The sequence below is a fragment of the Talpa occidentalis genome, unplaced genomic scaffold (assembly GCF_014898055.3).
Source record: "Talpa occidentalis isolate TD23 unplaced genomic scaffold, MPIMG_talOcc4v2.1 talOcc4.3, whole genome shotgun sequence".
NCBI lineage: Eukaryota > Metazoa > Chordata > Mammalia > Eulipotyphla > Talpidae > Talpa > Talpa occidentalis.
The window spans coordinates 116,790,602-116,815,662 of NW_023603184.1; the positions used below are offsets into that span (position 1 = coordinate 116,790,602).

Here is a 25,061-nt window from a genome sequence, read left to right on the forward strand (position 1 = left end):
TTTAATATACCCTGTGGTAAAGTGAGTTAGGAAGAAATATTAATGTTGTTTTTCGGGATCTATTTTATATATTTGTATTTCAGGGCAAACAAAGTACACCATTTTGTGAAGAGCATTAAGAAGCAAGAGAAGATACACAAATGTAAAATCAAAGATGGTAAGTAAAATTATGAATTATAATTATAATTACAAATTTAAAATAGAAATATGGAAAAACACTATAAGTCACAATGTATTTCCTTTATAAAAAGTGCCATCTTCTAAAATCATTTTATAGGAATTGGTGAGAAACTTCTAAATAGCTCTAGTTAACAATTCAGGAGCCCACTCCCCACCTCATCAGTCACAAAAATATAGGCAACCAGACATTATGCACATCCTGCTAAGAAGATTAAAAAGTACTAAAAGTAGCCTGAGTCCACTAGGGTCTCTAGATGTAACTACTAGTTTATGAGGTGCAGTGTAGAAAGGACCAAGATACATATCACCATGGGAAATGCGAGCCCCATCAACCCCAATTCTTCCACAAATTCTATATAAGGAAAAGGAAAGAGAAGGTGGGTGTGGAAGAGACTTAAGAGAAACATCAATCAAATTCAATCTGTAGACTATATTTAAATTTTGATTGAAAAAGAAACTGTATAAAAGCAATTATTAGACATTTGAGGAAATAAGCACAGTGAGTAGACACTGATGACATGGACTTGTTTTTTTTTTTAGGCGATATGACTTTGTGGTCATGTTAAAGAGTCCTTATTTTTTTATTTTTTTTTTTAAAGATTTTATTTATTTATACAAGCACTGGGTACAGTCAGAAGCGCGGGAAGGTGAGAGAATTCACCAGAGCCAGAGCGGGGAACAGAACAGGCAAACTGACGAAGTACACTGCTGAGAGGAGCAGCAGGCAGCAGGAGAGGTCTGTGCACCATGTGGGACCCTCGCTGGCAGCCAGGGATCAAATGGGCGCTGCAGAGGCTCAAACGCTGTGCCACTGGGGAGGACCGAATCCTTATATTTTTGAGTTACACTCTACTTTAAAGAAAGTCGAATATAAAGAATTGTTAATTAATCATAGGAGATGAACTTCAAAGGGGTAAAGCAAACATTGCAGAACAGAGCCAAGAGCAGATACAAGGAGTAACTACTCCTTCCCAGGCTGAGACAGAACCCCCAAGAAGGAACAGGTCTAAGGTAGCCCTCACCAACCTTTCCTAGTGATGTGACCCAGATCTTAGAGAAGTTGACTGTGTGGCCTGCTGGATGGCAGAGGGTTTCAATGAGGTGGCCCCAATGGGGGATGGTGCTGAGTCCATGGGAACATAATGACTGGGTACCTGGGAGACTTATTGGGAGGCTGACTGAGGTGCCAGCAGAAATCACTGCTTATCACCAACTTGGGTGCTGCCGGGACCTGCTTGAAGGAGAGCACTGTTGGGCCTCATGAGCTGGAGGCTCTCAAATGCAAGAAGCAGCTGGTCACAGTGGGCCTTGGAAAAGATACCCCTTCCTCTTCCAAGTGTCCCTCTGGTGCCCTCTACTGACCGTGTTTAGCATCGTGGGGACTGGCAAAAGAAATATTTATAGGGACCAACTCCAGTATCACACACTAGAGCAAAGAAGGGTAGATTTGCAGCTGAGCATTAAATTGATAACTAGAATAAATATTGAAGTACTTATAGATGATAATAGGATGTCTGTGATTTGTTTCAGAATAATCCTGTGGGCAAGGGTATAGATGAAACAAGGTTATTCGAAAGTTGGTAATAGTTGACTATGGAACTGGTATATAAGGCACTATTCTATTTTTTAATTTACGCTTATATGCATTTATCTCATAGATATTGCTCATACACATAAGATAAACATATAATGCACCTTATGTATGTATAAATGTTGCCTACTCATTGTCATTATAAAAATGCTTTAAAAAATGTGAATTTACACATTATCCCTAGGAAACTGAAACTTTATATTTTAATCTAGGATTCTAGAACTTACCAGAATTTGGGTAAAACCAGGAGTTAACCTTAAACAATTTTTTTATAATAAATTTTATTTTTATATTCCCATACAATTGCAACCCCCTTATTTTGACCCCAATCCCTCCCCTCCCGCCTTCTACCCCCCAAAGAGTGTCTCTGGTTCATAGTTTTTTGTTGATTTTAATTTTCACTTTCTTATAGTTATTCATTTTCCTAGTCCCTTATTTAAGTTTTCTAGATTCCTGCTATGAGTGAGACCATCCGGTATTTTTCTGTTTCTTTCTGGCTTATTTCGCTGAGCAGGATCCCTTCCAGCGCCATCCATGTTGCTGCAAATTGCATGTGTTTATCTTTTTTGAATGCTGAGTAATATTCCATGGTATATATGTACCACATCTTCTTGATCCAGTCATCTATTTTTGGGCATTTGGGCTGTTTCCAAAGCTTAGCTATTGTAAATAGTGCTGCTATAAACATAGGGGTGCGGGTGCTCTTTGGAATTGATGTTTCTGTGTCCTTGGGGTAAATACCTAGGAGTGGAATTGCTGGATCATATGGAAGCTCTATGTTTAGTAGGTGCAGAAATCTCCACACAGCTCTCCATAGCGGTTGGACCAGTTTGCACTCCCACCAACAGTGCAGAAGAGTTCCTTTTTCTCCACACCCTCACCAACATTTTTTGTTGCTAGTTTTTTTTAATATGTGCCATTCTCACTGGTGTGAGATGGTATCTCATGGTAGTTTTGATTTGCATTTCCCTGATTACAAGTGATGTTGAACATTTTTTCATATGCCTGTTGTCCATTTTCATTTCTTCTTCAGAGAAGTTTCTTTTTAGCTCTTCTGCCCATTTTTTGACTGGATTATTTTCTTTGTTGTTGTTGAGTCTCATCAGCTCTTTGCAGATTTTTGTGATCAGTCCTTTATCATTAGTGTTGTGTGCAAAAATGTTCTCCCAGTTTAACCTTAAACAATTTGAATATGCCCTCACCCTGAATTAAAAACTGTCACTCTGATTATGGCAGAGAAAGGGATTTTCCTTCTGTTGAAAAGTTAGGCGCTAGGGGTAGGAGGCTAACATGGATACAAATATGTTCTTAATATTGAAATGGCCAAAAAAATTGCATTAAGTGAGTTAATGCAGGCCAAGCACTTTAAATAGTGCCTAGGATATTCTAAGCTCTGTGTGGGTTTTTTTTGGTTATTATTTTATGTTAATAATTTCCCCATCATCAATCAACATGAAATAGGCCAGACTGCTGACAAGGCCCACTCCTACCCTCTGTAGTAGTCATTGAGACTTCATATTACTCAGGAATTCAGACCTTGGACCCTTGAAGGAGTGAGCTGAATAGTAGCTGAGAATGTCCTCTGTTTCCCTGTTTCTTGTCTTCTAGGGGAGAGACTGTGGAAGATTTAGCTGCCTTAGCAATGCAACAGTAATAGAGACACTGTCAGCAGCACCAGGGCCAGAAAAATGACAACTGCAAAGGTGCTGGCATTAACCAACATGGCCAGAAGAGTCTGCAAGCATCAAGAGTCCGGTCAGTGGGACTCGGAGGAGCTCAGGGCCCACCAGGCACTTTGGCTCCCATGTAAGTGCCTGCAGGGGCACCAGGAAGTAGATGAAAGGTGGGGTTGGGGGGTGGAGATGCCAAGGAGTTTAACAAGTAGTGGAAGGAAGTGGAAGTTCTGAAGGGAAATATTTTGTTTACTGCCCTTCGGTGGTGGCAATGTGTTTGTGTGTGCACACGGCTGTAGGACACGAACATTCATAAGTGATAGAAGTAAAAGAAAGACAAAAATGTTCATTTTAACAGTGCAGCTGGCATGACATCCACAACTGGTGCCCCCTGGGTTGTCTCAGTTCTTGTATAATTCTCAGAGTCGAGCATATTGCAGCTCTGTGGGATTCCTTAAAGACATGTTGTTGTTGTTTTTGTTTCTTAACTAGAACATGCACTCTAAATGCAAACCATTCTCATTCAGAACTCAATGAAGAATACTAACTTATGTGGAATCTAGAGGAAACAAAGGGTTAGGAAAAGAAAGCAAAACTCACAAGCTGACTGCAGACCTGAGGCATGCCGCAGGGCATGGGGTGGGGGCTCAGACAGGGGAGGGAAGAGCACAAGGGACCATGGTGATGGGTCAGGGATGCTGTGGTGGGAGAATCACAGGATGGGCACCTGAGGGTGCTATGCAAAAATTAACAAAGATGTAAGAAAATAAGTACATTAATAATTTAGAAAATTATATTTTTCGTATCCCTGTTATGTTATGTGGAGTCATTTTTAAGATATACATTACTGTATGGAATTGTATGGAATATTACTGTATGGAACAAAACTGCGTTCTAAATTAATTTAGGGGAATTTTAAATAAATTTAGCTGATACATATTTTTATATTATATGATAACTTCAGGCTCCTCTTCTGCATAAAACATGACTCTTCTGCATGATTTTTATTACACATTGAATCGAAACAAGCCTCTTATTTGAATGTGTTGGATCAGTGTTGCACAGAGGGTGAGTCAACATGAATGTTTAGTTTTGCTTCCTACAAAACCAATAATAGCGCTTAGGAGCAGGGTGGGGTGAACATGGAAAAGATGAAGCTCAGATGTAGCATCTGCAGAAGGAAGGGCCAAAGGCTGCTGCAAACCAGTCCCTCTCATTTTTCAAAGGGTCTGGACAGTAACAGCAATGTGATAAAGCTGCTACAAGGACATGAACTTGGCTACATAAATTGCCAAATTGTAAGTCTGGTTCTTAACAATCTCTCAGAAAACAATGTGATTACTATAAATTGCTCATCACTTTTGAGTCATCTGTGCTCACCATCCCCCACCTCCCTGCACCCCTCATTTTAGCCACTGGCAGGTAATTGCGTGAAGTTCACGTTGATCTAAAGCAATGTCGTGTCCATTGCTCATTGCTGAAACTGCTCTTGGATTCTGTTTTTTCTTTTTCTGGAGTCTTGTTGGAATTATCAGTACTTCTAGAGTTGCAATTTGCCTGGGTTTTTTTTGTTTGTTGTCATTGTTGTTGTTGATTGGAAGCAGAAGAGCCTCTTGGGAAGTGAACTCAAGCTGGCCCAAGGCTGGGGCTCGGAAGCAGCGGAGGCTGAGACTGACAGCAGCTTGTGTTTTGAGGAAGGTGGTGGGAAGAGAGTGAGAAAAATCCTGTGAGGAGCCATCTGAGCAAGTGTAACTTGACCAGGAACAAAACCTTAGTCATCAGGGCAGGAGGAAGCTTTGAATATACGATGTAGCATCTGTTGTTCCCAGAATGTGCCCTTGGTCCTCTCTTGCCGGCTGGGGGTGGTGAGGGGTTGGGGGGGGGGCAGGAGGAGAGCTGGCAGGGATGCAGGAATATGCTGATGCCAGGGAACCAGGCACTACTTTAGAACCAGCACACGGCTTGAGACTCCTGCAGCGAAGGGTCAGAGGACAGGGAGACTTATTCACCCACCCGCAGGATTCAACCACAAATCCAGAGGGTTGCAGGGTGTTCACTATGGGACTCGGGGACTGCTGCACAGGCAGCAGGGATGGGGGGTGGCCTCTGGGTGATGGGTAACTCCTGACCTCTTGGGTGAGGGAACATTTCTCAGGGAGCAGGAGCGCCTGCATTGGCTCTCCAGTGTGGATTCACTATTAATTTTTTTTAAATTTTAAGTTCAAATTATCTCCTTACACATAATGTAAAATTATGTGACTTTGTAAGACATGATTTCAAATGTATTCATGTGAAATAAATTTATTATATTCTATTCTAAAACTCCATCTTATGTGTGGATGATTTAAGCCTGTTGTGGGGCAATAGTGTTTCTTGGCTTCTTATAGTATTTTCCGGAATGTTGACAAGGCAACTGATTTTTAAAAATAAGAAAATACATTGGAAGCTTCCCCAACACTTTTAAAGAACACGTTGGGAAGAAAATTAGTTCTAAGTTTGTTTTATATGATTTCCACACAAACCTCCTAAAGCAAAATCAATATGCAATAAAATCCTGAGTGCTGTTGCTGTCAGTTTCTCGCTAATAAGTATATCAGATAGAACCCCCTGTCCTACTCATGTACTTCCCTTACATTTTTGTCCAGGCACAGTCCAAGAAAGCCAAAGTAAAAATGTCTTGCTGGGTGGTAATTTCTACCTGGTGCCCACCTTAGCTCCTGGACTTTTTTTTTCATGTTTCCAGTAGAAGTTTTGCAAAGCTACATGGCGTTGTTTTCCTTTTAAGGTTATGGGAAGGAATAAGAGAACAGCTGACAAGAGTAATTGGCTGTGTTTTCTGATGATAGAAGGCAGAGTAAAAGAAGTCAGTAAACAGGGCTCTCTTCGCCATCATTTGATTCTTGCCTACCCCCTCCCTCTTTCCCTGCCTGGGATCTGGGCTAACCTCAGTTCCAGAAGAGGTTGACCAGGCCATCAGCACACAGCTTAGGGGTCTGGTGCATCTTCACACCAAGTGGACAATTCTGAATCCTGTCCTGCAAACACTGTCCGTTAGTCACTGGCAGGTCATGTCTTCCTGGCTTCCCTTTTTTTAATTCTTCCACAATCATACACAGAGCCTTGCTTCGGCTTCCAGAAATTAATAAAGGAAGAGACAAACATTAGACTACCAAGATTCTAATTAACTTTGATGTGGATTTATGTGTAAAGTTGGATGAGTCACTGATTTTTAATAAACGGGAGAGAAAATCTTAAAGATTAATGTAATAGCTGAGAACACAGGAGCCAGAACTTTGATGCTTGCTTAATTCTCTCTCCCAACCCACATCATTTGGAGAAAAAAATATCAAAGACCTTTACAAAGGGGGGGAAAGGAAGGAGGATTATGTAAATTAAAAGTTCACAGGACTAAATCATTACTCTTGTGCAAATGAGATTCTCCTTCGTGAACTTTTCAGGAGTGTTTTAGGGCTATATTTGCTGGGGACACATTCCTGAGGATAATGAGAAATGGAGGCATGATAAAAAAGATACCGATTACAAACTCATTGATCTTTCTATGTTTTACAAGAAGTTTAAAAAAAAAACAAACAAGATTTGAGGTCCAGAAAACTTGACCCTTTTACATCAATTTCCATATTTTTCAAAAAGTCACAATAATAAATTACGATATATACAGTTTGGGTTCCCCTCCTGTGCAGCCCTGGCAGCCTGTTGCTGTCCTGTCCCTACTACTGACCCTTCTCTACCTTTGCCCTGATTTGGAGATTAGGGTAGAGCAATGGCTTCTGACAGCTAATGGAAACTTCTCAGTCTTGGCCATAGTGGGTTCCTGGGCCACTCACTTGCCCATCTGTGCAATGTTCCAGGGTTGAGTGTCATCAAAGTCAAATCATTTAGCCTATAGTTATCTTTGATCTGCTATTACACAGATACTAGATACAAAGATATCTATAATTTGAGGGTTATACAGATTAAATATTCATTTTTTTCCTGAGCGATGAACTGATAATGCTGATAGATAAGACAAAATGCACAAGGCCTCATGGTGTTTGATTAACCTTGACTGTGAATGTTTTTGTTGCCTAGGCAGCTGATTTCAACAAACTTTTAATTTCACAGCCTTACCAAAAAAGCCATTATAATTTTTTATCGTTTCATTAAGTAGGAACTTAGTACACACTTGCTGATATTGAAGGGACTTCCATACTTTACCAATACTCTGTTTTACACTTGAGTTATGTGGACAAATACTTGTATGTTACATCCTGGCATCTACATCTTTTCTCCCGTCATAATTTTTCTTTTTTTTTAAAGATTTATTTATTTATACAAGAGCTGGGGTACAAGCCAGAGGAACGGGAGGGTGAGAGGATTCACTAGAGAGAGAGTGGGGAGCAGAACAGGTGGATCAACTGAAATTCACTGCTGAGGGGAGCCATGGGTGAGACAGGAGAGGTCTGCTGCGCCATGTGGGAATCTCCCTGGCTGGCTGGGAATCGAACCTGTGTTGCAGAGGCTGTGGGCAGCTTCATAGCACTGCGCTCAACCTGCTGCTCCACTGGGGAGACCCGTCATAATTTTCCTTAGAGTAAACTCATGAGACTATCTGCCAAGAGACTTCAGGGTGAAGTAACTGATCCTGGGTAAAACTTTGAAGGTGGAATCCTGGCTTTGCCTTTTATGAGATGTGCAACCTTGTTGAAATTACTCAGCCTCTCCAAGCTCGATTTCTCAAGTTCAAAAAGGGATATAATATCATGTCATCTCAGAGTCATTCTGCACTAAATACAGTAACAATATATGTAGTGTGCTTAGGACAGTATCAGGCATATAGTGAAGCACTTAAGAGCATAACTATTATTCCTAGAAATAGAATTGCTAGATTTAGGGTCTGTATATTAAAAATATTGACATATATATTGCCAAAGTTCAGCCTAAATTTTGATGACTTATTAATGAGCATATTATAGTAAAAGGTGATAGGCATATATATGAATTAAGAATCTGCCCCTAGTTTTCACCAGTATGTTTGATATCTACTCTCCTTTCATCTGATAACAGCACCTTGATTTTTCTTTGGAGAATAATATCTCCTCTGTTCTCAGTCCATGTCCTTTGAGAGGGGCTGGCCTCATCCTCTGGCTTCAGAAGGGAGCCAGGAGAATATGACATTGCAATCAAGATATTGCACACATCCTCCTGCCACAGGGATTGGCTCAGTAATGGGCCTATGACTTGAGTCAGGCCGATGAGAACCTATCCTGGGGTATTCATTTATATTATTGGCAAAATGATGTCATCCTTCTGTGGGGATTGCTAAACCTGGAGTTGCTGGTCTCCATCTCTGTTCCTGGGTGGAAAGATTCCACCGGGGAATGAAACATGGAGAAATGCAGAGCTGAGATATGGAGATGTGTCATGAGCATATCTGAATGCTTGGATGAGCCATGTCTGGACCTTAGAGTGGCATGAGTCAATATATTCCTCTTATTGTTCAAACCTCTTATTGTTTGTGTTAAGTTCTTATTGAAAGGTAACCAAATATGATAGATGACACTTTCTCAAGGTCATGTCCTGCATGAGGAATAGGTAGATTCTGTCACATTGAATGTCAGAGACATTTATGCTTCAGGATATTTCTGAGTGATGGTAGTTCACTAGTCAATGTGAATGACATGATGTCTGTCTGGTGGTGGTGTCTTTTTTTCATTTATTGAGGTAATACTGGTTTAAAGCACTATATGGTTAGGAGGGATATGTTCACACCTCTCTGATGTATACCACCACCACCCCTGCCCCCAATGTTGTTTTTGGATTAAAACTTATATTGGGTGGGTTTGGATTTCCTTCAAAATCATGATGGAAAGCATGAATACCTGTTGATCACCTAGTTACCAGCCATAGTTATAAATGCATGTGAACTAAACACATGGGATGAAAATGAAAAAGTCGAATGAGATGTTAAAATTAAAATCTGCATATTGTATCTGTTGTTGATTTTTAAGACTGTTTCCCAGTTGGTCTGCACTATTCAACATAAACATTGACTATATTTGACCTTTTCATTTGTCCGTAGAGAATACACAGCATCTGAACTAGAAAGTCCCTGCCGATGGGTCACAGAGAATGAAAAGAAAACAGACCATAAAGGCCAAATTTGGGAGGGTTTTTAGCACTGGTCCAAGGCATGTGCCCTTCATTGTTAATGAGGAGCTCTTAGATGCTTTATATGAGAAAATTTCTAGAGTAAGATGCAAATGATAGTATGAGGGAAGAGACGGCAGGCAAGGAGAGGAGTTATTGGACTATTGCAATAATTCAAGTTGAGATTAAAAAATAGTGGTGCCATGGGAGTGGAAAAAGAATTCTGAGAGAGATGCTGGGAAGAAGGAATAAACAAAATGTGATCACCCCAGGAATAAAGGGTTAGAGGGAGAAAAGAGTCACAGATAAGCATAATATTGATTTTTTTTTTTTTTTAAAAAAAGCTAAGTTAGTTTGGGGAAAGAATTAAGCTTTGTGGAGGAATTAGGTTTTGTGGGGAAGATAATGAGTATGTTTTGTACTTATCTGAACACTTTTCTAGTTGGATTTCAGCTTTCTTAGATGTTGAATATAGTATTTTGAGTGGGAAGTAACCACGAGTGGCCCTAGAACTTGAAAACTGCTCTCCTGGAGCTATACTTACAAAGGAAAGTAAAAAATAAATAAATAAAATAAAATAAACTTAAGAGCAGTAAACATTATCCATAGCTTATGATTGTATTAAATTACCTAAGGCAGGAACAATTCATTATAAAGGGAGTTGTTCGGTAATGAAGTAAATAAAATGGTGAGTCATGGAGGCAGGGTTTGGCAGTGTCCAAAAAACACCACTTGCAGCGACCTGCGGCCTTGGCCAGTCTGTTGTAATTGGCAGATAGGACCCAGCATGCTGATGAGGAGATGTACCCAGCTATTTTAACCTTCCACTACTTCGTAGTTTGTTCTAATTTTATACTTACCAAATCAACCTTCTAATTATAATTTGGCTCCCCATATGGTTTAAGAAAAGCTGTAAGAAAAGTTCTTTATAAGTAGCAGATCCTTTTTCATGGTCTGTCAATAAATTAGTATTCTGGGTAAGAAGCACACAAGTCACTTAAGCATTTCCCTGGGGCTGAGTCATCATGCTCAGGATTTGTCCAACCCTGGGGCACTGGCAGCACTGGACTTCCCCATCCATAAGGCCGAGGGCCTGCTGCTGCCTGGTGGTAACTTAGCAGGTCAAGGCCTTGTGGCTGGTAGTCAGCTGACCTTCCCCCTGGTAGGTTGACTTTTCCTCAGGCATGTACACCTCTGACTCAGAACATACCAGGCATCAAAAACTCAAAAATAAGGCCTTGGATCTGCTAGAAGCGATGTCATAGACTGCAAGAATGAATAATACCCTAGACATTTTTCTACTTGTGGAGTGCTAAGACACGACCTAAATTCTATTTACTTTATTCAGGGATGTGTGTTTGTGTGTGTGTGTGTGCTTGAAAGAAAGAGAGATCATGAAAGTTACTTTTAATCATTATAGACGAAAAAGGAGAAAACAAAAATAAATCAATAAAAACAAGTTAATGCCCCTACCCAGAGACAACTACAGTTTGCGTTTTGATATATTTCCTCCTAGGCAATTTCATTTTTACGTTTAATTTATATGCAATTTAAAAAGCTTCATTATCTGGTTCCTAATTCCACTATACATTAGAAGTAGCAATTTAAAGAAAGGGAAGAGGAAGAAAAGTCATAAAAAGTAGCTGCAATTTGTTATAATGCAGGGCACTCTGGAGTTATTTAATGAGCTATAGTCACATACAGCTCAGTAACTCCTGGGGTCAGTCACTGTGCTGTAATTGGTACAATAATATATTTACATCATGATGACCTCAAATCATCATTAAGTGGTAAATTATGTTCAGTATAGTTCTGTTAAAAGTCAGAGATATAAAGAATACACTTTTGAACTATCTTTCTAAAATGTGAATATATAATAGGAGTGACCACTCAGCTGTCTGGGAAAATTGACTATACAGAATTCTTTCTTTTTTTTCTGGGTTCCAAATAGACAAGATATAGTTAATGTTGGTTGCCTGCCTAGCATCCATTCCATCCTTCTACCGTGTAGCAGCCATGGTGAAATTAACCCCCGTTCTTGCTCCAAGAGAAAGGATCTGCTTGGCTTAAGCTAAGGATGAAAATCACAACCTTTTGCCTGAGTAGCTAATTCAAGAATGAATCTGCAGCCGGAGCCTAAACCTGCAGCTCACTTCATTTCCCTGGCCATGGTGGCCCTAAGAGGTAGGCGCTGCCCCCAATCTATCAATCAGACCTTCACTGTCCAATGGCTGTAGAAGAGAGGCTCTCTTGTATATCTGAACTGTGCACTTGAGTATTGGAACCTCTGTGACCCTTGTGTTATCATGAGAAAGCCCACCTGAGGGATGTTTTTTTAAGATGGCAGAAGACATCATTTATTGTACCTGTGAGTACAGGTACATTTCCACCCAACCGAGAACGCAATTAGTCTAGGTCTACACAAAAGAGCAAAGGGAACTGTTTCAATATGAGCAAGGTGTGTCTCTCAGAGGCGGCTTTAGGTCCACTGAGGCAAACTCTAGACAGAAGCATGCAATCCAACACCTTGTACCAGAAGACCCAATCCAGCATTCCATATTGCTTAGACTTCTGCCTCATCTGTTTTCTTTTCTTTTTTGTTTTCTTACATTGTTGTTCATTTTTGTACAATAACTGATTTCTCCCCTCATTTGTAGTCCCTATAAATCTCCCACCCCAATATCATTCTGCCTCGTCTGTTTCCTTTGGTGCTTCAATCTGCATTCACTTCTTTTTCCAGGTGGCCTTCATAATGAGGAGGTTTCTAAAAACCTGCCTGGCTATTAACACAACCCATGGGAGAGGGCAGAGCTGAAAGAGAGAGGGGAAAGAAGTCAGAATCCCAAAATCCACTTTGTATCTAAGCTTGAGTCAGTATTTTCCAACTATGTTTAGCTTACTTTGATTTGTGATTCCTGTTGCTTGCAATTGAAAGTATACATGTTTTACTCTGCTTTGTTGAAGCCATCAACACATAAATGTCCACAAGTTCTATTATGGGTGTGGATCTAAACTTCAGGATATCAGTCAGTCTTGAGTCATATATGGGGGAAATGGTAGCAGACCAGTTAAGAGCAGCTCAATAAATATTGCTTGAGTGTGGTGAGGGTCAGAACTTGCAAGAGAGCAAAGAGGTCTGAAGATTGAGAAACCAGTTCAAATGAAGATTGGAACTAGTGAAAGAGCCATGGAGAAATAGGAAAAGAAAGGGCATCTTGTCACATCTTTGTGCCTAATGAGAAGATAGTGTTCACAAAGGATTGGTGATCTACAATTTCAAATGTTTTAGAGACACCAAGATAATAAATGAGTAAGATGAACTTTGTAATTCTGAGGTAATTGGTTACTTAATGAGATGTGAACAATCAAATAGTGACTTTGGCTTTTATTATTTGGGATAAATATGGTGTAAACAAGTTTCTCAGAGACATTGACCCAACAAAGTACAGAGTCATAGTGACTGACATACAAAATGGATTTTGTCTGTAGAAAAATCCATCCGGACTGCATGATGCCTGACTAATTCATGAATGGTGTAATAAAAATAATTAGATCTCCAAATTTGGGGACTTTGTTTGTTCACAGTTTGGCAACAGTAGTGGGATCTGAAGTGGACTTCCAATGGCCATTGTAGACAACAAGAAACACAGTTTTGGTGCCTGTGAACCTTGCTAAATTCTGTCTTTCTCACCATTTCTGAATTAAATTTTCCTAAAACTTCAAAATTTTGAATAATGATGAAGCCAAATGTTTTTCAGTTAACATAAATATTGATAAAGGAAAGTTAGTATGTTGGTTTGATAAATGGGCATGTTTTCAAAATTGAAAGACATGCAGCTTTACCTAGGGTTATTAATCAAATGAATTCATGTTATTTATACTATCACAAAATCTGTCAGCAAGAAAAATAGTTGAAGATTTTAATAGATGTAAATGGGACAAAATTGTTTAAGTCAACTCTTTACCAGTAATTATGCTTATTTTCTTGAAAATAGTCTTCAAAAAATTTTTTTTGGTAATTTGTACCATGATATTATAGACCCTCTAAAATATGTGGTTCAAGAGCTCCTCTAGGAGGAATTCACCAGAGAGTTTGGGATGAACCAGGCAAAGCTTTGTTAGAGACTCATCCTTGAGGGAACAATTGTCTGAAAGGAGAATTTTAGCTTGGCTCCTCGAGTTAGTTGTTCTGGGAAATTCTCAGATCTGTTCTCTTCTTACAGAGATTGTGAAATAATTAGGTTCATTTGATATGTTAAATTATGTAGGGAGCATTGTCCAATAAACAATGTTAAGTCTTCTTTATGTTGTGTTTGAACAGGTTTTAATGGATGTGTTCTAGAAATTATATAAAATTCCTTGAAGACTAACATCACCTTGACCATTCTTTCTTTTCAAAATTAATTAACCAGAGACAGTGGGGAGCAGAACAGGCAGATCTACTGAAATACACTGCTGAGGGGAGCAGTGGGCGAGACAGGAGAGGTCTGTTGCACCATGTGGGTAGCTCCCTGGCCAGGGATTGAACTCATGCTGGCAATAGCTTGATAGTGCTGAAACTTTAACCCCTGCACCACCAGCAAGACCCACCTTCATCATTCTTTAACCTTTTGTTTGCAGTTATTGTTTTGAAAATGTGTTCACTTTTAAGGAGATTTATGGAAAGGCCTTTGACAAGTACTCTAGAATACAGGTTTCCGATAAATTTAACATCACAAAACTCATTTAAGAAGACCTTGTCTCTTAACTATGGTATCAATTCGGTAAAGTATACTTGGTTTTAATTTTGTTATGTACCTGTAAACTGGACTGGATTTTGAATTCCTGTAGTTTTCCTCAAATATTTGACTATGTCTCTCCAAATTAATGTTTCTAATTTTCTCCCATGCTCCTGATTGGAATGAGGGATAAGATGCCTTTGACTCTCCTTAAAAGGGATTATAATGTGTCCCCCTCACGAATTTCAGAGAGTCCAAAGTTTGGGTACATATCTCCCAGCTAAAGAAGACTCTTGATGTCTTGACCTCTACAGATACTGAAGATGAGTAAACTAGCAAGGAAGAGAAGTCATTAATATCAGTGTAGATAGCTTCTACCCAAGACACTGGATAAAGACTTTATACCTTTACTCCCTCATCTGCCTCTTTCTTTCCTTTTCTTAGGTATTGTCCTGGCATGATAGTGCCCTCATCTGTGTTCCTCAAACCATTGTTAAGGGGCGGGGGTCAGGGGGGTGAGAGGTGGAATAACTTCTCAGAGTGTTGGATTTTCCACTGTGTTGATTCTGCAATGTTGCCAAGCACAATTCTTCTGATTTTCAATGTCATTTTCTCTGAAAAAACTCAGCTTTCTCTTTTGTGTCACCCCTAAGCCTGGTGTAGGGTAAGGAAAAATGTCAGGCTTTTCTGCCCTCCCGCCATCAGGATAGATGATGGATCCTTGCATTCCTGAATGCATGCCTGATGGCGGGCACCTGGAATAGGGTGTGGGCATAGGTAGATGGTGGATTCACCTGGGCTAAGACTGGGCTTTTAAGGGTGGCGTCACGGCTTCTCTTAAGAAGCCAAAGAGAAGCCAAGAGAGAAGCAAAGAAGTAGAAGTGTTGTAGAGCAACCCTGATACAAAACAAATATTATACTGCTAGTCCTGCAGAACTAGTGCGCTTATGGTGACCAACGCAAGGAATGTTACTTTGGGCTGATCAACCGCGGGTGTAACTTGGAAACCACGCTGGGCACCAAACTGTTGTAGAGCAACCCCGATACAAAACGGGGTGCCTGACTGTGGGTCCTCACCCGCGCGCTTAAAAGGACTTATCCATGCTCTACTGCAGGCACACGTGAAAGGTTAATAAAAGGTTTATTTACAAGGGAAGGGGAAATGAGGAAATGTACAGCTCTAGGAGAAAAGTGGGAGACAAAGTTTTAAATGAGTCCTACCCGATCCGCCGATCAGGAATCCCAAAATGGCGCTCTCAGAGCTGGCCGCCAGCCAGGAGCGGTGAAGCCAGGAGGCGAGCGATCGCGAGCCAGAGAGCCCAAGGTCCACGTGTTTGGTTTTTTATATCCAACCTGGCTGCCCAACTCCACCCTCAGGTCCCAGCCACCCTCCCTTGGTGGTGATGGGATTTGTCTTTCCCAGAGTCTTGATGGCTTTAGTCTGGAGTGGGGGTGGGGTCCACAAAGCCTGTATGGGATTAACTCAGGACATCATTTCCCCCTAACAGAAGCAGAGGTCACCGGAGAGCCCAGAGAGAGTGAGGATTTGCTGGGGGCTGGGAGGACTGCCAGCCTCCTGGGCCCCCAGCACCCCTGCCTGCCATATGCCCGGTGAACCCCAATAAAAGACCTGCAAAAACCACTGAGGACTCTGACTCCTCCTTTACCCGGTCTGCATGGGATCCTAGAAAACCTGCACTGTGTGTCATTCCTGCCACTACACCTGGGGATCCATTTCCCTGGTTTTGATTAATAATCCTAAATCCAGAGAAATGTGCATCCCAGTGCTTTACAAGGAAAGGGGCAAAGGTAAGGGAAAAGGAGTAAAACCACCTGATAAATGACAGGCCCTTAAATTTTGTAGGCCAATGTAACCACGTTCTAACTGGAAGATATTGTAGATTATGTTGCTAAAGCAATAGCTGCCCAAGAAATTCCTTAGACTCTCTGGCCAAATTTGTTAGAGAGCTTGTCTTTTTTTTTTTTTTTGGTGGGACCCTCGCCAGTGGCTGGGGATTGAACTGGTGCCCCAGAAGCTGCGGGCAGCCTCGCAGCCCAGTGCTCAACCACTGCGCCACCAGGGGAGGCCCGAGAGCTTGTCTTTAACCAAGGAAGGAGGTGTCTGTTCTGTACCTGGATTAATATTTTTGTAGAAATTGAACTCTGTTACTCACTGAGTAAGTCATTTGGCTTAAAAGGGTGACCTCCTTAAAAGGAGTATTTCTTTGATTGGTTTGGATCCTGGGGATCCTGATTCTGAAGCTACTCCAAGCATTGGGTGTTGCATTGGGCAACACCACACTGATAAAGAAACGGGAGTCATGGAGCAGGCTACATAATTCAGGATGCTGCTGAAGAGCAAGATCCTGACCATTATTTAATCAATTGAGAGGAAGGAGGACAAAGAGAAAAGGGAGGGGTGAGACTAGAAAAAGTGCTCTGTCATCTATAGTATCAGGGGTTGTGAGTCTGCCCTCCAGGCACTTCTCATCTGTTTGATGACTTGGTATTGTAATTGAGATCAAGCTCTAGTTCCCCAGCTCTGGTTTCAATCTTATCAACAAGGCATTCCTCTGATCAGCTTCTGGGGTCCCTTGTTATACATCGGTCCTCCACCTGGGTGTTCCCGGTCATACCTCATGATGTATAAGTCGGGAGTATGTTTTAAGCATCGTCATCATTCCCCTGGCTTTCCTGGTCATACCTCGTGATGCATAGCCTTCCCAGCATGATCCAGCTTTGTGCTCTTGTTTGATTTGAAAGGCACCTTGCAGGGTTGGGTTCCTGTACCTAACTGAATGGGTCATTTTGACCTTGCTTAGGATTTAGAACTGTAGGTAACAAAATGGTGGCTGAACAGACTGCTTAGGAGTAGCAGACCCACAATTGGGAATTATTCTGTTTATAGTTTTAATACCCTGACTCTCCACCTCTTCCTTCCCCCACCTCCTTCTCTCTTCCACACCCCCATTGTATTCGCTAAACAACTGCAAATGACATTTGCAGTCATTGACCCTCAAAGCAGATCTCAAAGAGACCCAAACCTCCCAGAAGGAGTGAGGACTAACTGAAAGGATGTAAATCAGGAGAAATCGTCATTTAAATAACCTGTGACTATCAGAAGATCAGAGAAAACTGAGAAGCTGTAGGTAGGAGCAGTGCTGACAAATTAAATTTTTGATCAAAATTCTCAGACTGAGATTCTGATCAAGAGAGGGGATTGTTAAAATAGGCCCCAGTTGATGTTCTTCATTTGGGCCCCCACCCAGATGTAATATCTAGTTGTAGTTTCAACCTCTCCCAAAAGTATAATTTAGACTCAATCAATTTGGAGTTTCCTAATCATGCACTAATCTGCTTGATAAGACCCCTCTGCCTTTCCCTGAGCGAGGCTTTGCCTGAAATAATTTCTTCTTTAGTGAATAAACTTGTCCCACTCGCTGTCTATAAATACCCTCCATTTTCTGTGAGACCTTGTAGTCTCTATTAGATGGAGTGCTGCCCACTTCATGAATGATTTGATAAAGCCAATTAGATCTCTAAATTTGTGAACTTTGTTTTTTTTTTTTTTTAACAAACTAAAATGTGCCTTTAGAGTAAGTTCTTTATCAAGAAATTCTTTTTTTTCCCCTCCTGCTGCAAATAACTTCCAGATGTATGAAGACATCCTAAATCTCTCAGTAAGTAAGCTTTGTGGTCAAGTTGATGTATCTGTAACAGATTAATTTAATACTATCACCAAAATACATACATACATATGTATAGAGACTTAATCCAAGATCTGGCAAAGGATCTTGCACAATAAGACAGAAGGACTAGAAAGAGAGAATGAAAAAGGAAGGAATGGAAAAAGGATGAATTTTTATTCAAAATTTGAGATTGAGTGCATAATAAACCCTTAATAATTTAAGATGGGGAAATTAATGGAAGTAAGTGATGATTTACAGCTTGCTAGAGATTCTGACAGCTTTTTTAGAAAGTATATGTTACATAATCTAAATGGATGCCGAGAAGCAAGGTTATGATTGCCAATAGATATATAACATACTATTTAAAGCAAAACCCTCAAATACATTTACAAATTTACTTTATCTTTCCAGGGATAGAAGTGTCATTTCTTCAGAAATTGCAAATGACTAGCGTGTGCCAAATTCATATTAACCATTTGTGAAATTCATGTGAGAAAAAAACAGTATGGAAATTGCTTATCCTGAATGAAACAAGGCTACAGCTTCAGCTGGAGAGTCAGTCTGTGACAGGCTCTTCACATCACTGGGAGGCAGAGCCCATGCTGAGAAAGGCTGAGGCCCCTGCTGGGAAATGCTGTCTGCACATTTGCTGGCTTTCTTGTATTGCTGGGCTCTTTGTGTTTTGTGGTACAAGCCATAAGCCTCTGAAAATGTGAAATGAGGACAGGTATATTAAAGCTATCTTGTAGCTTTTAGTTGCGCATACTTAAACCGTTTAGAAACAGTAGCTGCAGGTTCATACCTTCTGTCCTTTATGTGTTTAATCAGTTACAAAGCACATCTCCACTTTGCAAAGCAATAACTAGGAGGAGGATCTTTTTCAGAAAAAAAGGACATATCAGACTTAGTGTTATCGGGCGTTGTAAGCATATAAAATGTCTAGTGGCTAGAAAGGACCACATCCGGCTCTTTCTTCCTGAGCTGAATTTTTTACTCTAAGTTTAATTAATTACACGCCTCTAACAAAGACCTGTTTGTCCCTCTCTAGAGGCTAAAGCATTTGCAGAGAAAGTGATGTGTGTAGACTGCTCATTTGAGTTCTTTCTAAAGAGAAAAGAGGCTCAGACATCTTCCACTAAGCCCTTCCTCCAAAAGAGTGACCGATTTAATGGCAATGCAACTATATTCTTTGAGGAATTCTAAGCATTACATTAGTCATGTTGCCTCTTTCAGTTGCAAGCAATAAAAATTCAACTTGAACTGTTTTAAAGAGTAATCCTGGGCCTCCCCGGTGGCGCAGCGGTTGAGCGCTGGGTTGTGAAGCTGCCCGCGGCCTTTGCAGCGCCTGTTCGATCCCCGGCTGCTCCCCGGCCACCAGAGGAGGGTCCCACATGGCGCCCAGACCTCTCCTGCCTCCCGCTGCTCCTCTCAGCAGTGTCCTTCAGTCCTTCTGCCTGCTCTGCTCCCCGCTCTGGCTCTGGTGAATTCTGTCACCCTCCCGCGCTTCTGACTGTACCCAGTGCTTGTATAAATAAATAAAAAAAATAAAAATCTTTTAAAAAAAAAGAGTAAACCTGATGACTCCAGGATATGGGATCAGGCAAGACTTGCTCTTCAAGTGCAAGGGTTTTTGTCAGGCACCATGCAAAGCCAGTGGTGTCTGTTTCCGTATGGATCCAAAACCAGTTCTCAAGTAGGTGCTCGTTGGCCCGGATTGGCCGATAAGTCTATTCCTGAACTCAACATTTTCTCTGATTAATAAACTCAGTCATTTTGTTGGGGGGAACGGAGATCCTGAATGAACTCCAAACACAGGTTTTATGGACTCCATCCCCACCCCAGACCAAAGAGATCCAAGTTATCGAGAACTACAAATCCCATAATGCCATCAACACTAAAGGGAGGATTGCTGGGAATTGAGGGCACAGTTAAGTAGCCAGGCTTGGTATATAACCAGACATATGGGCCTTGGGGCTGTTGTTTTCACAGGCCTTCAGCATGCTATTGGGGTTCCAGCTCAGCGGATCTGGTAGGATGCATTCACCAATTTATCTCTCTTTTTCGCTCTTCCTCCCTGGGTTATTCCTGTCTTAATTTACCTTTTTGTAAATAAGCCCTTTATTAACCTTTTGTGTGTGTCTGCAGTTGAGCCTCATCATAAGTCCCTTTTAAGTAGGTGAGTGAAGACCCACATTCAGTCAACCCATTTCACATTGGGATTGCCCTGTAACAAGGTGGCCACACTTCCCCCCTCAATTAGTTAACCTCAACCCCAGCCACACCAATGATCTGAAAATAAGAGAATGGCTTTGTGAATTAGAAGAAAGAAAAAAAAACCCAAAACTTAAATAAGTGAAGACATTCTTTGTTCTTGCATAGAATGCCTTAACGTCATAGAAATGTGAATTTTCTCAAAAAACAATGAATTCTTTCCCCTACAGCTAGACAAATTGAATCCAAAGATAATTTGAAAATTAAATAAGCAAGAACATCCAGGCAAACCTTAAAATGAAAAACAATGAGAAAAACCACATTTTTCCCCTCTATTAAAGCCTCCAATATTACCTACTAAAAACAACAGAGCAGAGAGTATTCTTTACATGTACTCTTGTGTGTGTGTATCTATCAATGCATGATTTTTGCCTATAGTGACTCCTTATAAGTGGAATTATGGGTAAGATGTATGCATCTATTATGCATTTTTTTAAATCTCAAGTTTAAAAAACTAAACTACAGTCTGATTTATAGATATTTCTGTGCATATTTTCCAGTATAATTTATATAGTTATCAAAAATACTGAGAGTAATAGAACCCACTCCACAGGATGAGAGTTAATTGAGACTATAACTTAGCAATGAATGTAGTAATTACGCTGAGAGAAGCTAAAACTAATAGTCATAGTGATGGTGTTAACTAAATCTCAATCTGTTTTCAGCTGGGAAGTCATATAACTCTTAGTTGGCCTATGTCTTCTTTGATCACCTTAAATTCTTTGTGGCCCATGATTTTCATCCTGGTCCTCTTTCCATCTTTTTTTGAATTGATCAGTGCCTTGTATCAATTTCTTTAATACTTAAAAGAGTTTTCAGACTCTTTGAGCTTTCTTAAAATTCACACTTGACTGAGTTTTCTGTTTCAAGAATCTAGCATAGTGCTTGGCAAATAGAAGACCTTCTGTTCAACTCAAGTCTTCGTCAATTATAGTTTATAACTTTAACTATCCCTGACCTTATTTGCATAACTCCATGTAAAGTTCCATACTGGAACTTCCAATGCATGCTTGGAAATAGGATTGCCAGATGGTTCTAACAAAAAATACTAAGATAACTTGAGAAAAAAAAATGACCACATACCAAAATTATACATGCCATGAGGTGCAATTTGTTGCTGAAATCTATATTTCATTTTGTGTTTTACATTAGATAGTTTTTAATAAAGTATTTATTTTTCAAGAACATATTCTGTTATCAAACAAATGGATAATCTATTTCAAGAAAACAAATTGTCTTTTAGCTAATACTTAATCTACTGTGTTAATTGGTCCATATATTAATGATGGGCAGCACTGATTTTGTAACACTTCTTTGAAGCTCATTCCAGAAAATTTTTCTGAGAATTATGCAAACCCAACTAACATTTTATAGCTGAATTTATATTTGTCAGTGAATTTTAGCATTTACATATTTTTATATGTCTATTAGCTATTCATTACTGGGTAACAAATTATCCCCAATCTTACTGGCTTTAAGTAACATTTATTATCTCTCCCAGCATTAATTACCTTGCAGTGTCAGATATTCAGAAGTGTCTTGGCAGGGTGGTTCTGGCTCAGGGTTTCTCACGAGGGTGTGTCAGTTGTTGATGGGGGTAACAGCACTGGGAAGACTCTCCCTCTTCCAAAGTGGCTCCCTCACAAGGTGGCTGATTGTTGGTTTCTTGCCATATGGGCCTCTTCAAGAGATTGTTGGCTAATGGTCTATAGGAGTGTGATCCTGAGACAGGCATACCAGAGTCTCTGGAATTTTCAAATCATCATCCTTGTCATGAGATTCTCATAGTCTATTTTTGTAATGATAAAGATGGTGTGGGGAAAATGTTAAGAGTTGCACTGCATATTATAGGAAGAATTACATCTGTATTACAATTTTCTGAAATCAAACTCAGTGGATTTGTTTGCTATCTTTTGGGTCTTATCTCAATGTCATATTCACAACAGTCTAATAGTTATTTATGTCTCCAATTTACAGATCAGAAAACAGAGAAAAATCTGGCTCAGGTAGTTACTTTCTGGAGCTAAAATTTGAATGTAGGTAGTTGATTTTGAAGTCTGGATTCTTAAAAATAAAGCAAACACTGCCTTTTCTTTGGGCCTTATTTATTTCAAATTAAAAAAATCCATTTTACTATAAGAATTTTAATGTACAGAAAAGAAGACAGAGTTACTCTATGAACTAACATGTACTTAATATCCAGTCCACCACCAACACATGACTATCCCCAACCCATTTATATCTTCTCTCTCTTGTTTATTTTGTAAACTTTTTTTTTAATAGAGGCATGTTTTATTTATTTATTTGTTTGTTTGTTTGTTTTGTTTTGTTTATACATGCCCTGGGTACAGTCAGAAGCGCGGGAGGGTGAGAGAATTCACCAGAGCCAGAGCAGGGAGCAGAGCAGGCAGAAGGACCGAAGTACACTGCTGAGGGGAGCAGCGGGCGGCAGGAGAGGCCTGCGCGCCATGTGGGACCCTCCTCCGGTGGCCGGGGAGCAGCCAGGGATCGAACCGGCGCCACAGAGGCTGCGGTCAGCTTCACAACCCAGCGCTCAACCTCTGCGCCACCGGGGAGGCCCTCTCTCTTGTTTATTTTGAAGGCAATCTCAGCTTATAATTAACTGATGATATTTTAATATGACTCTCTAAAAAAGAAAGTGGGTCTGTTTTGTTTTGGGTAAAAGAAATCTGGAGGTGGCTCCAACAGGTCCCCTATATTTTGCTCCTCCACCCTCATGCTTGGCTTCCATCCTCAAGTTCACCTGACAGTTCACAATGCCATTGAAGTATCTGACATCGCATCCTAACTTAAGGCAGGAGGAAGGAAAAGGAAAAAAAAAATGCAAACAAAACAAACAAAAGATAAAGACTTCAAAAAACATAAACATTATCATGCCAATAATTCCTTGTATGAAATGTTAAATGTTCAAGTTTCTAATTGCTTTGTAAGTATCGTTCCTTTCTAAAAAATTGTTTATTTGAGCTGTGGTTTAGATAATGTATATACATTGGATTGATGGATATATATTTTAATTTCATTCTAATCTATATCTTCTCTTCCTCCCTCTCTCGCTCTTTTTTTTAGGGGGGGTTATTGACCAACATGTACAATATTTTCAAGACTTGATTATTATAAACAAAGTTGCAACAAATCTATTTGTATTTATTTTTATGGGAACCAATCTTTCATCTCCATCCATTTTTTAAAATATTTATTTTTATACAAGAATTGGGGTACAGGCCAGAGATGCGGGGGGTGAGAGGATTCACCGGAGACAGATTGGGGAACAGAATAGGCAGACGGATGGATCGCAGTACACTGCTGAGGGGAGCAGTGGGTGAGACAGGAGAGGTCTGTCCCGCCACGTGGGTTTCTCCTTGGCTGGCCAGGAATCAAACTCGTGCTGCAGTGGCTGAGGATTGCTTCATAGGTTGCGTCTTAACCCCTGTGCCACCAGGGAGGCCCTCCATCCATTTTTTTACTGGAGCATAATTTTTTAAATTGATTTTTAAGAGTTCTTTAAATGTTAAATTACCTAATTTTCTGATAAATATGTCAAAATTTTTCCTAATTTATTGTTTATATTTTGACTTCTTTGTGTTATGTTTTTCTCTACGAAAGTTTAATATTTTTGTGTTGGTAAATTTATCAATATTTTCCATTATGGAGTTTGGGTTTGGCATCTTGCCTAGAAAGGCCCTTTCTATGCCAACACATGAGAAAAAACAAATCACTTATGTATATTTCTAGTACATGCATTTGAAAAATATTTAAATATTTTACTTCCTTGATTCTATTTTAAAATCTAGTTTTGATTTTTCAAATGCCTGCCTTTAATTTTAATGTATGTTGAACGATCCATCTTTTCCATAAAAATTGGATATGCCACATTTGTCACTAAAAATTCTTTCTCCTTCCTTTTTAAAAATTTTTATTTGTTAAAGAAACTGAGTTTTAGAGTTTCCCCAAATTCGAATTTGTTTATTACATGTGATAGTAATGGTGTCCTTCACCATGCCCTACTGTTCTCTCTCTTTCCTCCAAATTGATGATTGGATCTTTAAAGCTCATTGGGTTCACGATCTGATTTTGATTTTCTTGGCAAGATTGCTTCAGCTATAGTGTTGGGTCCCTGTCAGCAGTAAGATAGTCTTTGGATTTCTCCCTCTTTCACTTTTGTGATGGCAGCAGCTGCTGATAATGATGTCTTGATTTTATACTTCATTAGATATTATACAATGCCAGTATTTTATTACTGTCTCATCTCTATTAACTAGCTGATACATTAGTATAAAGAAAATTAGCTCTGGGCCTCCCTGTGGTGTAGGGGTTAAAGTCTTAGTGCTATCAAGCTATTGCCAGCCACTGTGGCATGAGTTTGATCCCTGGCCAGGGAGGTGACCCACATGGCACAGCAGACCTCTCCTGTCTTGCGTGCTGTTCCCCTCAGCTGTGTATTTCAGTGGATCTGCCTGTTCTGCTCCCTGCTCTGTCTCTGGTGAATCCTCTCACCTCCCCCGCCGCCAGAAACCTCTTGCCTGTACCCCAGTTCTTGTATGCATAAATAAAAAAATTAATAAATCTAAAAAAAAAAAAAAAGAAAATTAGCCCTCATCCACCCTTTGCTTATGCAGTGCTCCAGTTCACATGAGAAAGTCCATATGAGAAGGGAAGATAAATACTTGCTTTTTTTTACTTGTCAGTTTTCAAAATAATGACTTCATGTATCTATAAAATGTCCAATTATATTATTCAAGCATCATTATTAACACTTGAATTTAAACTTATG

General features: G+C 40.0%; 1 protein-coding gene across 9 annotated transcripts in view; it reads left to right on the forward strand.

Annotated features, from left to right (window-relative positions):
• The window catches only part of NABP1 (nucleic acid binding protein 1), a 132,098-nt gene that overhangs the window by 16,202 nt on the left and 90,835 nt on the right, over positions 1–25,061 (forward strand). For 6 of the 9 annotated variants that reach the window (XR_005127615.2, XR_008553616.1, XR_008553618.1 and 3 more), the window contains 3 exons: positions 84–157; positions 3,380–3,577; positions 4,409–4,512. The gene's annotated coding sequence lies outside the window, so the exon portion shown is untranslated. Of the gene's footprint in view, positions 1–83; positions 158–3,379; positions 3,578–4,408; positions 4,513–11,542; positions 11,655–15,817; positions 15,937–25,061 lie in introns of those variants that run through there. The other 3 variants (XR_008553620.1, XR_005127616.2, XR_008553619.1) reach the window with 3 other exon arrangements.